A 16,512-nucleotide genomic window follows, 5' to 3' on the forward strand; every position below is an offset into this window, starting at 1 on the left:
AACATGTTTTTTATTTCTCATATAAAGTATATTTATTTTGTCACTTGGAAAAAGGAAAATGATAGTGTATCATGAAATGGCAAGCAAAATTGTTACTCATTGAAAGTGTTATTAAAACCAGGTAACGGATTACAGGACATAATTGTGCCATATTATAATGGGTCAAGTGGGTTTGGAAGCTTACTTTTCAAACCTCTGGTGATGCAGCATGTGATTTTTGACATATCCATATATCCACTGTAGCTTTTTGTTATTAAGTTTCAAAGTCAGTCCAAACGCTAACAAGCTAATATGTGATGCGATATAGCAAAATCAGTCGGAACTCGGCCATAATAAATTTTCAGTTTCCTAAAGGATAGTAAAAAGCATTTACAAAGCTGGATTTTGCAGAAAACCCCATTGAAATTGAATAACCGGTTCCAAAGATATGAGCAATTTAAGAGTTTCCAAAACAAGAGGAAACAAAAGGAAAAACTTTCTTTGTTTGGCTATATCTCAAAATCAATATTTCCGAGTTCCGACTGATTTGGCTTGATCGCATCACATATCTTGACTATAGTATTGTAAGTAGATGTATTATAGTATTATACTAGCAAGGTTTAGTAGTCAACAATAATGTTGAGGGCAAATTGATTAAACAATGAAGATCCTAACAAGATCAGCATTTATGGTTCTAATAATGGTTCTTATCTGCAGTAAATTTCAATTAATCAAGTATACATATTTATTTCTTAGTTTATGCTGTATAGGGTTAATGTTACTTTGGATTACTGCTGTATTCAAGTAAAGAGAGTTGTAGTATAACCATAGCAACTGTGAAGCACAGGATTGTATTTTGGGTCATATAGAAGTCAGTTTGTACCAAAATTCCTTCCATCAAGGTAATAGGCGCATTACATAACAATAGATACAGCTTGGGGATTGATCCATATGCTTTGTTATTGCAATACACATATTGTAATGTGGGGAGGAATTTCGGTCGAATTGACTTGCGGAAGACGAACCCATGATCCACATATTGTAAAATCAGAAATATAAAACTAAAGAAATGTCAGGGTAAAAGGTAATTGTTTAGATACAGTTTCAAGTTAATAATGAGCTTAATTTAAATAAGTCCCCCTCTCAAAATTTTGACATAACATTATAAAATAAAACTTTGTACCAATAAAACTAACTATGAAATAATTATATGACTGTTTACTAAGTGTTGTGTGAAATTGAAAGATGTCCACGGCTGAATGAGCCCAAATTAAAGACAAAAACTGCCCTTTCCAAAAGTCACAAAGTAGGCCTATAGGCGTATTGGGACAAGGAATGGAACTGGCCATCTTACAACTCACTGTGCTGAACTCTGCACTAAGAAGGGGATTTGCATGGCTGACACATTAAGCATTTAAGAGTAAATGTACACTTGGTGAGCATTTTAAATTGCACTCAACCACATGGGTTTTTCCATTAGTAACAAGACATGAATCAACTTTTGTGACAAGCATAGGCCTACTTTGTGACTTTTGAAAAGGGCAGTTTTTGTCTTCAATTTGGACTCATTCAGCCCTGAAGTCATGGACATCTTTCATTTTCACACAACACTTAGTAAACAGTCATATAATTATTTCAGTTAGTTTTATTGGTACAAAACAAAACCTTACAATGTTATGACGAAATGTTGAGAGGGGGACTTATTTCTTGTGTTGTGTTATTCTTCTAACAATGTTTTTGTTTGGGGGCACTTTTATATCATCAATAGGGTAGCTTAATCACACTGACGTTACTCAAAAAAGGCTAGATAAACTCTGTACACTTGATACAACCAAAAATCAGTTGAAATGGAAGTCCATTTCAGCTCCAATTCCAAGGTGAAATTCTGTGTTGTTGATGTTATGGCTTTTTTTTAATTCATTTTTTTGTCAAAACATTAGGCATGAACAGCTTTTATCATTACAGTAATGCTGATGGGTTGGTGCCTTAGATAGCTGTTAACCTCCTGGGTGTGAGGTGGGAGTACATTCCATGTGCGTGCTGTAGATGGAATGAAGGACCATTCATGATTAACAAGGTTAGGACTTGGAATTTGAACTGCAAGGTTGTGAGATCTAACATAGCGGCAAAGACGAAGGTCAGTCTGGAGCTGGTCAGGAAGTATTTGCCTTCCGCCCATTACTGGCCTCCATTCCTTCTGTGTTCCTTCCTTCCTTCCTTCAAAGTACAGGTTGCCACACAAATGAATATGATTGCACTGCGGAATATTATCACAATATTACCTGCACCAGGTAATTGAATGTTGTTGATGCTGTAGCTCAGCCCAGCATCTTTATTTTTTTTATCAGTAAACCAGGCTGTAAACACAATAAAATTAATACTTTTCTGTGGTGCTGAAGTTCTTTAGCTATTTGTGCTAGTTCCTAAGGAAGATGCTGATAATAATTAGGTTAATTCTGCTCCCTATTTTAGGCAGTGGTGTATGACCAGTGCTCTTCAACTTTTCCCACACAACTGCTTAGATCAATTTGAATCTTTACAATCTATGAAAGGTTATAGTTTGACAAGGCGATTGCTCCGATATTTCTAGTTATCTAGTTAACTGATTTCCCCAACAAAAAATAGTAACCCTATTGCAGAAATGACAATTAAAATGAGTTGTCCGTACAAGAATGAACCAATTAAATTGAGATTCAATGAAGAAAGCTCAGTCCCCTGTAAAATTTTAGACTGGCCGATGTTATTAATGAAAAAAAGTGTTACTGATAGGAAGCCTCATTCCTGGTATACCACCTGTACTGTCCTATGGACCACTGTGATTCTAATATTGCTTTTAATATCCAAACCGTCAGAGCAATTGAACTCAAAACGTGGAATCATTGTATGGTGAAAGTCAATTACGTAAGGTAGAAAACCATATTAACAAAATCAAACCACCCAATTCCACCGTAACAAAATCGTACTGCCCACCTTTGAGGTTGTATTCAGCTAAATACCTTTGTGCTTCTAATGAAAACAAGCGAAAAAAAAGAGTGGTTTTTTTTTTCAAACTTAATTTAGACACTTCTCCCAGTAAGCATACAGGATCTGTTGAGTTCAGTGCAATATTTTAATGTCTTCACACTGCTTTTGTCAATATGTGTGTAAGAGCCCCCTAAAAGCAACAAAAATAATGGACCCAAATAAGATCCAGTTTATGAAACAATAATAAAGTTTCATTGGATATGAGCACCGAATATTGTGTGATAACAGGGCCTTCTGGATTATGGAACTTGTTGCAAAACTGTATTCCTTTATTATTAACACTACAAAATATTTTGCTATACCCATTTTTTAACAGGTACACTCTTATGAAGTTGTTATCAAGTCTATGTCCGAGTCTTCATACACATACAGGCTGTATCAAAGTGATTGTTCTTGACATATTTTCAAGAAAATATTGGAATGCAAATTATACCAGTTTGGAGATAATGTTCTTTGAATGAAGGAATGTGATACCGCAAATTGCACATGCAGTGCAATATAATTCGTTCACTACATGCAAGGTTTATTACACAAGTGCTTCCACTGTGCCAAACAAAATGTTAATTTATGTACTCTGTGGTCATAATTTTGTCTTCATTTGTTCAAACAATATACTGAAATACTTGGGTTGTAAACATGTTTAAAATGACAAACGAACTTACTTTTGATTTCCTTGTGAAATCACATTGTAATATAGGTTTTCTCAGTTAATTTAACACATTTTTCGTTATATTTAATATCCCGTTACGTTTGAATTCGTCCTTAAAATTTGGAAATGTCTATTTGTAAACTTAAATTTCGTCTTTGGTTAAATGAATTCATATTTTGATCAAAAAGATTCATACAATGTTCATTTGATTTCGTCCTAGAGCGTATTGAAATCGCCTCACCTGCTGTATGGACAGTACTTGCACAAATATAATTCGTCTTTGTTCATTAATTTTCATGCTTTGATCAAAGCAATTCGTCGTCCATAATGCATTGTAGGCCTTCTTCATTAATTACATCTTAGATTTCAACCACTGGTATAGTGTTATTTCGATTCAGAAAATGAATTTCAATTCAATTCAGATTCACTTTCTTATTATATAAAATCATTTTGATGCAATTTCAATTCAATTCTTCTCTACTTTAAATCAGTTTTATTCAATTCCAATTCAATGCATTGAAAATAAGTGCTAACCAATTTCAATTCAAATTCAAATTCAATTCTTATTACCAACACTGATATATTTTACCGGGCATTAGGCTAAAAGCAGTTCAGGGAGAAAGTTCATTGTAACTGATAAGCTGACAATACAGGTGAAATGGTAGAATCAAAATACATGTTGTGTGCATTTTCGATTCAATGAATTGAATTGAAATGAACAAAAAATACATTTCGATTCAATGCATTGAAGTGAAATGAAAGAATAAAAACATTGAATTGAAATGAATTTAATTGAATTCAAATGAAAAAAAACCAAAACATTTCTAATCACTTCACTGAATTGAAATGAAAAATGGCCTGAATCAAATTCAATTCAATTCCTATTCTAATGCATTGAAATAACACTAGTTCTCACCTTGCTGATATAAATCCGAACAGACGTGTCTAAATTTATTCTGACCAAATAACAGTTATCACAATAATATGGGAGCGAGACAAAGAGGGCCAACAACCACGTTTGAAATATATAATGATATAAAAATTAGAAAGAAAAAAACCAAAAAAACAACAACAACAACAAAAACAAAACAAACAAACAAAAGAAAAGAAAATAAAGAAATATGAAATATATAAAAATGGAAAGATAAACAGAAAGAATGAAAGACAGAAAGAAAAAGAAAATATGCAGGCCTACTTCTACATGCTTTATGTTAAAGACGAAATTAGATGACCTGAATGTGAAAAGATTTGATCAAAGACGAAATATATTTACACATTAAGTTGATAACCCCTACATTGGACGAAATTTAAATACATTTGGACGAAATTAAATGAACATTGTATGAATATGTTTGATCAAAATATGAATATATTTGATCAAAGACGAAATTTAAGGTTACAAATAGACACTTCAAAATTTTATGGACGAATTCAAACTTAACGAGATATTAAATATAACGAAAAATGTGTTAAATTAACTGAGAAAACCTATACTAGACCTTTAGCATGATTAGAAATTGCCCAACTTTCTTCACAAAATGTGCAATTCTCATAAGGTAAAATTCTTATTAAATCTGGCATTTTTAGCAATTTAAATATTTAAACAAAATTGCCATCAGAATACAGGGACATGGTTAAAACAATTTACTAAAATCGAAAATATTCGGAGAACAATCCTTTTGATAAAGCTTATATACGAGGGGGTATCAAAAAGTTTTAGAAATCGCCCAGAAGTGAAAGAGCTATATCAATGAAATTTTGTCAGTGCAATCACTGGTCCTTATGTGCATTATGGTCCAAAAATGGTCTCATAGGTATGTTTACTTTTTTTACAGGTGGCACTAGATGCCAATAACCTGCTGCCCCAGTTTACTGCGCATAAACTGCAAGATTGAGAAAATTGAGGCAAGCAGCATTATTAAGATCCTGCTTTTGAAGGGTTGCAGTGCCTAGAAAATTGATGATGAAATGAAAGTTATCTTCGGTGGTGATTGTGATATATGTCACTGTCGCTTTTGGAAAAGGTATTTTATTTCATCACAGATTTTCTGGGCACTGTAACCCTTAAAATGGAACTTAATCATGCTCTGCATGCCTCAATTTTCTCCATTTTGCTGGTTATGCGGTTACATAGGCAGGTAGTAACATCTAGCTCCTGTAAAAAAAGTAAACATACTTATGATACCATTTTTTCACCATAGTGTACATAAGGACCAGTGATTGCACTGACAACATTTCATTGATATAGCTCTTTCAGTTCTGGGCGATTTCTAAAACTTTTTGATACCCCCTCGTACTTCTTCACGTATTACGTATTGTGTATAAATTATTGTATGTAACATTACCAATGAATGACTAGTAATTTATCATGTTGTAATAGATAAATTTCTACTTAATATACGAGTATATAGCAAATGTGTAATTGGGAAGACACGAGAGATGCGTGGAATGTGGATGTATGTTAAATTAAAACAGACTACGGTATAATTATTTGAAAATATGATGTGGTTCGTGTTTTTAATTAGCTGTTGTTTCATGACATGTATTGCATTTTGTTTATTTATGAAATTAGCCCGTCTCGTGAAGGAAATATCAGTTTTATTATAGAATGTAAGATCAAAGTACATTGTAAAATCGGAAGTTGAACCCTTTGTACAAAAATGGTATATTGGACCGCAACCTTACCGTTATCTATCTTACATATAGACGCAGCATCGATTTTCTTAAAACCGTTCAATAAACTGGTTCCCTAAATGCCTCTTCTTCTTTCTTCTTCCAAATTTGTGACTTAAATCTGCAAACGCTCTTAGTAAATTTAAAATAATGAAGTTCGCAGGAGGGTTCAAATTTACTGTTCCCAAGAAATCCAACAAATGTTTGTTTCGACGTAGCAATTAGGTTAAGGTTATTAATTATTTTAAACTGCTGTGATTTGGTAGTTCACAGCATCTTACGAATGGTAGTGAGCTTTGGCAAAATTGCTCAATTCATAGCGAGCGTGTAGAAGAATTAAAATATCACAAATATACTTTTATAGGTGCTGCGGTTCTTGAGTTACGTTGTGAAGAGGGCTGAAACAACACTTTTGTAAAACGTACATAACTTATTAACAACAATAAATTAAGCAAGTTTGCAGAGTATACGATTTGTAGAATGAACTTTTGCAAAACATCAAGGTGTTAATTTTCAATAATATATTGATCTAGATAATGAAAATCGATTTTTAGGTTGCTTCGACCAACAATACCTCGTCTACCCTTAATGTAATGCCATTACTTGATTCATGGAAATAATAGATCAACTACTATTTCCATGCTTGATTCATCATCATTTGAAACCATAATGGATTAAAATCATCACCATGGTAACGTTTGTTTACTTAAGGCCACAGCAATATATTTGTAATCCTATTATTTCATAGATAAGAGTGGTATTCATTTAAATTCAAAATAAGTGTAAGAAAGCATTACAAGTAGTTGATAAGATAATCAAAAATAAAAATAAGTGAAGTAAATTCAAATTAAATTAAGGGCTGGGGTATGAACGTTTGGACAGTATTTATTTTGGGACATTAGAGCACATCAGACATATCGAATTGCATTCTGAATACGAAGAATGTCATTCTGATATCAAATAATTTTGAATTTTTGAAATTCGCAATTTAATACACATTTTATGGCAAAACATTAAAAATTGATATTTTTGATATTTAACAGTACTTGAAGTAAACTTTATAAATCTGATGATTTATACTTAAAGTGTATGTAGGTGGGTTGAAAAGCCGACGATCAATTGAAAATTTTGACCTTTCGTATTGAAGATATGAATTTTTTTCCCCAAAACACAAAAAAAATTAGGTCTTTTTGGGAAAAAAAAATATATCTTCAATAAGAAAGGTCAAAATTTATTGTGATTTTCAAAAAATGAAAATTATTTGATATCAGAAAGACATGCTTCGTATTCAGAATACAATTCGATAGGTCTGAGGTGCTCTCATGTGCCACAAAAAATACTATCGAAACGCAATAAACGCTCATTTTAGATCCCTTAAGCATACAAAGTAAACGTAAAATTAAGTAAAGTAAATTACAGTAAACTGATAATATGATATGATTGCTTCTGAAATATTTATAAACCTGGATCCCTTGCCTTCTGATATAGGATCCAGTGAAGTTTGCTGATAGCTTTATTAATTCCGAACACCGCAATATTGTGAATAATAATGGGACCTGGGACTGCATTTATATTCCTTTTGATTCATTTTATTGCCCTGACCTACTTGTGCGCAATTTATCCTTATGTTGAAAGAATGTTAATACAAATAATAAATTTCAACTTGATTTTCAAGACGATTAGGAAAAAAATCATTTCCACATCTTCACCTGGCTAGTATTGGACTTCGCCATAAAAATGTTACAAACGGAAAGAAAGCAGGTTTCAAAAAACCACTACCTCGACTCCCTTACTTGGTCACATTTGAATTTTAAACATCGACAGCAAATACGTGCTGTTTGTTAGTTTATTTTAAAAAATGGCCCAACGTTTTAACTACGATTAACCTAGAGACCAAAGTTTTCTGTTTTACCGCCGTTAAAGAAAACGGAATTCAGCGTTTTGGTGGAAAACCAGTTCATGTCATAACTTCTTGGAGAAGACTTTGTCAGACTAATTAATAAGCTTTGCCTTAAACACTCCAAAGTCGTGCTAACAATAATGGTGTAATTTTGCATTTTGAAAACTGTTGGACACTGGTATTGCAATCCACAAACCGGAATTTGCCTTTTAGAAAACGGAAAATGTTGGTCTCTTCATTAACCTACTACCATTGACCTACTGTTATTAATATTCTCAATCACTTATGGATTAATTATAAAACACGAATAAGATACAGGTGTACCATACAAGAACAAGCAAATAATGACCTTTTAATGTGGTTCAATTTTTAGCAAACAAATTATTAGCAAATATCGTAAGGCAGTATACATCACGACTTGAAGATTTCAACGAAATAAACGAGGATAAGTTTTATTGGCAAACAACCCAATCAATAAGCATGTCTCCCACAAGATCCCATCCTATTACTCAAAATATTAGAAGTCGCGTGAAAGATTAGCCTTGGTTCAAGCCCGTATCAGGGTCTGACACTCTCATTTGCATAACAAAGTTATAAACAAACTAACCACCCAGTTACCCTCCATTGTGTTTGATCATTTGGGTATGACGAGCGATTCTTGGGCGTAGACAAAAGAGAGATTGCGAAGAGGCGTTTACGGCTTACGCTTGACGGCATTCACACGTTCTAACATCTATATGATCAGATTCACGTTGTGATATTCGATATTTCAATTTTTCTTTTTGATATTAAAAGCATCAGTCAGGTAATATAAAGTAGTGCAAACAAATAGGCTCAACTTTGATGGTGGTTTCTAGAAAATGGGTAAATTTATTTTGTTGCAAAAACCATTACATCCACAAAAGGCGCGATATAAAAGAAGTAATAAAATTAACAAGAACGCTTGAAAATTGTACCAAACCTATTCTTTTAGTTTAAATAGAGGCCTTGCATGTGACGTATCATCCCGTAAATATGGCGGACTACTCAAATGCATTCAACAAAAGCATGATTGCAATCTACCGTGACAGTTCGTCTCACACACATAACATTTGATTGAATGGACTGCACTCCGCCATAACTATGGTGAAGGACACCGGGTCAAATCCTTTGTTTGGACTCAATCGATAATTTCATGCAGGGCCTCTATTCATCAACACTTTATCCACTAAATCAAATCGAACAAGTATATTTGCACAATTAAAAAAAGCTGTTTTTCTCAAAAAGTCAAAAAGTGAATGTAAGGGCTTTGCAACAAAGCTCTTCATGTAGACGCAGCATCGATTTTCTTAAAACCGTTCAATAAACTGGTTCCCTCAATGCCTCTTCCTCTTTCTCCTTCCAAATTAGTGACATAAATCTGCAAATGCCTTTAGTAAATTTAAAATAATGATGTTCGCAGTCCAAGCTTTAACCATCAAAAGAGGGTTCAAATTTACTATTCCTATTAAATCCAACAAATGCTTGTTTTGACGTAGCAATTAGGTTAAGGTAATGCCATTACTTGATTCAATTTGAAACCACAATGGATTAAAATCATTACTATGGTAACGTTTGTTTACTTAAAGGCCACAGCAATATATTTTTAATCCTATTATTTCATAGATAAGAGGTGTATTCATTTAAATTCAAAATAAGTATAAGAAAGCATAACAAGTAATTGATAAAATAACCTAAAATAAAATACAGTGAAGTAAATCAAATTAAATTAAGCATTAAGTAAAGTAAATTAAGTAAAGTAAATTACAGTAAAATGATAATATATTGCTTCTGAAATATTTATAAACCTGGATCCCTTGCCTTCTGATAATAGGATTCAATGAATTTTACTGATAGCTTTATTAATTCCGAAAACCGCAATATTGTGAATAATAATGGAACCTGGGACTGTACTGCATTTATTATTATTTTGTTTTTGTCATATAATTTTAGATTCATTGTATTGTCTTGACCTACTTGTACGCAATTTATAAGTAATAACATTCAAATTGATTTTCAAGACGATTAGGAAAAAAATCATTTCCACATCTTCACCTGGCTATTGGACTTCTTTCAATTCGTAGTGTAATCCACCATACAAATGTTACAAATGGAAAGAAAGCAGATTAAAAAAAAAAAAACACTACCTCGACTCCCTTTTTGAAACTTGGTCACATTTTAATTTTAAACATCGACAGCAAATACGTGTTGTTTGTTAGTTTATTTTAAAAAAAATGGATTTGCTAAATTAACAAGACACAACGTTTACTACCATTAACCTACTACCATTGACCTACTGTTATTAATATTCTCAATCATTTATGGAGTAATTATAAAACACGAATAAGATACAGAACTACCATGCAAAAACAAACAAATGACCTTTTATGTGGATCTATATTAGCATACAAATAATAAGCAAATATCTTATATCCTAAAGATTAAACGACTTGAAGATTTTGTTTTGGCCAAAAATAATCACATTTTCTAAAAAATGATTCATTGACATGTACGGCGTTTTCTGGAAGGTTTAATTGAGTCGCTGTTTAAAAAATGGTAAAATCAATTTAGGAGTTACAAAACATTTCTTTGCATAACTTGACATTTATTTTGTTGATTTGAAAAATTAAAAAACATGTGAATAGAAAGAACGAACCAAACAATAGTCAAATTATTAGGAGTAGTAAATAATTAATATTGAAGAGTTGTCTGCAAATTATGAACCAAAAATGGACTCGATAGAAAAGTCAATAAGTCAGAGCTTGGACAATGAGAAACCTTTCAATGGCTGGCAAAATACTCATAGTAAAAAAATGATGGCATCAAAATGTTCATATAGGTTCATATATAGGTTTACCACAATGTTTTGTAAATAAAGTAAATGGTATGTTTTAGTTTGTATGAGGAGATTCGAAAAAGGCTAACGAACAACATTAGTAAATGAGTACGACCGCGGTTGGTTTAATAAATAAGTTAATTAAATAGGTTTAATTTTAACATCCCAACTTGCACCTAAACGGAATCAGCCAAATATCTTGCGTTTGTATGTCAACAGAGCGAAGTTCGACATAAAGTCATAATTCATGAACTATGACTTTATGTCCTCCTATAGAATTAAATTGCATGTTAAACGGCCAAAATAAGCAGTAGGGTTTCTTTCACCTTAAATGGACAGAAACCATTCCCGACAATTATTACGAGTATTTTTTTCAGCGTTTTGAGTATAGAATAACAAATTTAAAATTGGAAGGAAATCGTACATTATGGATTTAAATGTTATGGATAAAAAAATTCGAATATTCCTTAATAAATTATTAATAAACTACTGATAAGTGTAACTGCAATTTTGGGAATATGAATGCAAATTTTGTAAGATCTATAATCCAATATGATAAATTCTTTTGGGGAAGGTAATTTAAAGACATTAAATTAAATAATTGGAGTAACATTTGGCAAACTGTTCATGTAGCGAAAGAACCTTGCTTAATGGAAAATAACCACTAATATTTGTGCAACAAAAGACCGTCTTTACAAAATAGGGAAGGAAAAAGTAATATAAATTTGTAACGAAGTGGGCTATATTGAATAGTTCGTTTTAGGCTGCAAGAAAATTAAGAAGATATGTTAAAATTAAAACCACACAATCACGTGTCATTTTTAGCTTTTAGCTATTATACCGTAGAGGAAAATGTAATACTACGAGGGTCATTCAAAAAGTTCTACCTCGATCATCACATCTCTATTATCTTACCTGCCAGGATTTTGAAATTACCCATGCTTATACCTTTAAATCTTGGCTACAGAATAAAAGTTATTTGCTGAAAATGTTTGGTTCTTAAGATTTGTTGGTCAAAGCAAATACATATTTGGTGCATCGGAAACGGTTAGCCAAAACAGATTGACAGAAGCCAAAAGTTTAGTAAGCATCATATTGTAGCTTTGGATAATGTCCATGAAAATATTTTCAGGAAGTGGTTGTCCAACTACTTGCTCAGGATAAATAGTTGGGTCCTATTTGAGATTCCTGACATGCCTTGGGACTTCAAAACAAAATAAAACATGTGTTATATGAAAAGAAAACATCGAAGGGTTTAACAGACACACAAATGTTAGTGAAATTTGCCAGATTTCGACTAGACCCCACGTTTAAGGATAATTCGTAATTGCGTCCTATTTTTAGCAATGGGTTCATCTTGATGTGGAAATAAGATGAACAATTTGTTAATAACCTCGTATTTACATAATTCAAAAACTGTGCATAAGACTTATTTGATTTTAATTAATGTGACTCGATCGAAGTCAACAACCTATGGAAAAGGGTAAATACGAAGGCTATTCTGAACAGTTTTGTTGTGCAAAGATATGATATCCAGTAAAACTGCTCCTGTTTTTTGCAGTTGAGCACTTTCTGACTATCTCCGATAGACAGACTGACTCTGAATAGACTTTGGCTGTGTTGACACCATGGAATGTATATTCTTTCACATTCCTAAGAGATGGTAGTCCACCCAAAGCATTTCATCGTGTCGTCTGATGATTGCCTTTTAGGCATGAAACTCAGAGTAACGACTACCTATTCTGTCTGTAGGTCTGTTCTTTGAATTTGAATTTTTATACGCTCTCCCTTTTGGGATTGAGCACTTTATTCAAAAGATAGTCTAACTATGAGTAAAATGTTGTTATAGATATAAATATATATTTTAAAAGGTGCTTATTCCGCGTCTACAATGTCGAAATCGAAAACAAGGAAACATTACCGTCAAATCGGCGTCAATATACACAATGAACAGGTTTGTCTAAATAAAAGAATAGATGCATTAATTTAGAGAAATAATGCACCGGCGATTAAACATTTAACAGTTTGATACATTGTGGAATTGTTTCAGTTGACATGTATCAATCATCTTGCACACGCAATTACAGTCTCCCCGGATGGATATTTCCTATTCCATTAAGAATCGTACTCCATACATTTAAAGATATAGCTATCATGATATCTAAACCAACTGGAAGGGCGTTAACACTTACTTCCATGGTCATCCTTTTGGACATGTGTTGGTCGGGTCATGTTTGACCACTAGATTAATCGAGTGTTTTAAGCATACTGCAGTTACTGTCCGTTTTCCTATGCACAATACACAGTGCTCTTTCCCATTGACGCGTGACATCTACAAATAGCCCTACGTTATAAGTATGGGGATATGACTAGTTAACGTCGCTGTGTGAAAAATATCCGGCCAATATTAAAAGTACTCTTCTAAAATTCTATGAAATATATTTTTGTAACATGTCCTATATTTTTTGCTAATTTAGATGTTTGGAAATATTCGTACTTTGGTGTTTTAGTTAATGTTATAGGTAATAGTACATTGCCTAGTTAACGTCGCTGTGTGAAAAATAACCGGCCAATATTAAAAGTACTCTTCTAAAATTCTAGACAATATAGTTTTGTAACATGTCCTAAATTTTTAGCTAATTTAGGTGTTTGGAGAGGGTCGTACTTTTGTGTTTTAGGAAGGATATGTAAACGACAGATAACACCAAAAATATGAAGAAATTATTTCCAAACCGTGTTAAGTCAACAATCATTATGTTGCTCATTTTCAAGAATGCTGGTTTACAAAAGCACGCCATTGTCTCATTTCGTGAACAAAAGTACACATACCATTGTTTCCTTTCGTTTCATTTATAATCGGTTACCCAACTGAAGCTATAATACAAACTTTATTGCGATATCGCACATGAAAACAGTCACATGTGCACAGCCAGAGAAGAGCCGATTTAATCAGTTGAGCTGTTTCAATGAGTGTTATCTTGGTTTAATAGCTTTTAATGGGGTTAAGTCCTGCAAAGGTCGAGATGAATTCTACTGTAGACATGACTGCATCATGGGTGACCTTTTGGTGACGTTTCTGGCAAAAAATTAAAAAAAAATTGAGGAGGAAATTGAATCTTATTGTCACTATAATAAATATGTACTACCCACGGTTTGTATCCGTCTGTATGTAATTAATGTAATGTAATGGATTGAGTCAGTGTATGACAAGTCTCAGCAGTCATAAATACTTTCAAACATCTCTTAGAACAAGAACATAAAGGTCGGTAACGTTTGTGATTATTGTATGTGCAGACTGTAGCTGTGTTTGAGACTTGCTTATAATAATTCAATAACTTACTTTTTCGAGGAAAAATAGATAAAATGGACGTATTACGGACAATATGAGCCCTGTCTTTTATGACTATGGTCCTGTGTCACAACCTGGGGTACCTTTGTGTTACATAGTAAAAAATGAAATGTTTCAAACATTTTACCTACACGTCTCATTTGAAGTGGTTCGCCCTCCTGACGCTACTATTCAGATGACATGTGAAAATGGTAAAAGTGTCAATGTCGGCACTCTTTAACACCACCATGGTATCGTCCACATATCTTCCCCACTAGGAGGGCTTGACAGGTAAAGTATTGATCGCCTCTTCTTCAAATGCTTTCATGAAGATGTTGGCAACCACGGGGCTTCATGGGGAACGCATTGCAGCCATTTCAAATTTGTTGGTATACTTAGTCTTGGAAGGTGAAGTAGGTGGTTGTCAACACAAAACGCAGTAATTCCACAATCTATGAAGGATTCAGATTCGTTCTTTCATGTAGCGTGGTGTCGTACTCAAGTCTGGGTTGGATTATGTCCAAAACTTCCTCAACTGGGGCACTCAACATTCATCATTTTTATTTTATTTTCTCTGATTCACCATATTCACCTTTTTCTCTTTTCCATTTTCCTTATTTTCTCCGGCCAACTTTTTACATGTTCTATCCTGCTCTCCGTATTAATCCTTATCATTTATTGCCTTGATACAAAGCTTCAGCTCTTCTCCCTATTCTTTATATTTTTGATTCCATTCGATCACTATGACCTGTTCAGTATATTCATATTTAAATATCCCTTTTCATTTGCTGTTAGGGTTTCTACTTATACAGCTAACTGTGGCTAAAGCACTAAAGGACATTGTTGGCCTGTTCCATATTTTTAGGAGGCCTCCAAAATTTAGGAGGCCACACTTTTCGTTACTCTTTTAAAATGAACACATCAAATCAATAATGCATGTCCCCAATATGTAGTGTTCGAGTTCTCCTAAATATACGGAACAGGCCCATAACAAACTGCCTATAATAATACCAGAATATAGCACATTGCAAAGAATGGCCATTGACCTGCCTTCACCCCACTCCTCGTCATCATCCCTGTATCTTCGTGTCAGAAATTGCAATGCCGTAGGGCGAATCCACTAGTTCTTCAACAGCCATGTATGGCAATTTTGTTCGATATAGGCCGAGCGATTCGGGCTAAGCTACACCACCTGTACGATAAAAAGGTACGTTTCTTTCCCACTATGAATGCGGCGTTGCCATTCATCAGCGGAAACGACTCATTTTTTACGATATGCGCAAGCTAATTACGCATCTTCAACGAACCAAGTTAAGAAAAAAGCGCAGACTGGAAGGTCAAAGCGCAGACAGGAGCTTACCATATTCTTTCAACACATATATTTAACTGCAAGTCAAGCAATAGGTTTTTACAAATACCAAAAATAACGGGATATCTTCGAGGAATTGAGATATAATCATACATTGAATATCAAAAGAATATACACCACCAGACCACCACATGTAGTCTTTCTTCATTATAGCTAGGAATAAAATCAATTCATCTCTGTGGTTTGATGCAAGTGGAATTTCTATTGGTTCGTTTACTGCCTATACAAAACAATGCTTTACCAGTACGACAGCAACTTAATTTTTACCGGCGTGACCTCTGCTGTTACGTAACGTAATGTTGAAAATCAGGTGGCAAATACAGTTTTTCAGAAAACATCAAAAAAATGGAATACACGAGTCGTTTCTCCCTTCATTTCCATATTGAGCCCATAGATAAGATATGAAACATGAGTATAAGGCAAACAGTAACGTGTAACAGTCCAATTATTGTGGAGAAAATGAATGTTTATTGTGCGCGAAGTAGCCTAAAAATGAGAAAAAATGCATGTCACGATCACCAAAATGGTTATATCTGCAACTATGAGCCAACGCCGGTCGTATGCTTTTCTGTAATGATAGATATTAGCTAACTTGAGCTTGTATTAAATTTTCAGCGAAAATGATTGGTGGAATAATCGAGTCGTAGGTTGGAAAGTTGCTTTCAAAACGGCTTCCCCTCGCAATCGTGCGTGACCATTAGTGACCAGTGTCCAGCAGGAAAATTAACAGCCGGCC

This window comes from Amphiura filiformis, chromosome 3 (assembly GCF_039555335.1).
Source record: "Amphiura filiformis chromosome 3, Afil_fr2py, whole genome shotgun sequence".
NCBI lineage: Eukaryota > Metazoa > Echinodermata > Ophiuroidea > Amphilepidida > Amphiuridae > Amphiura > Amphiura filiformis.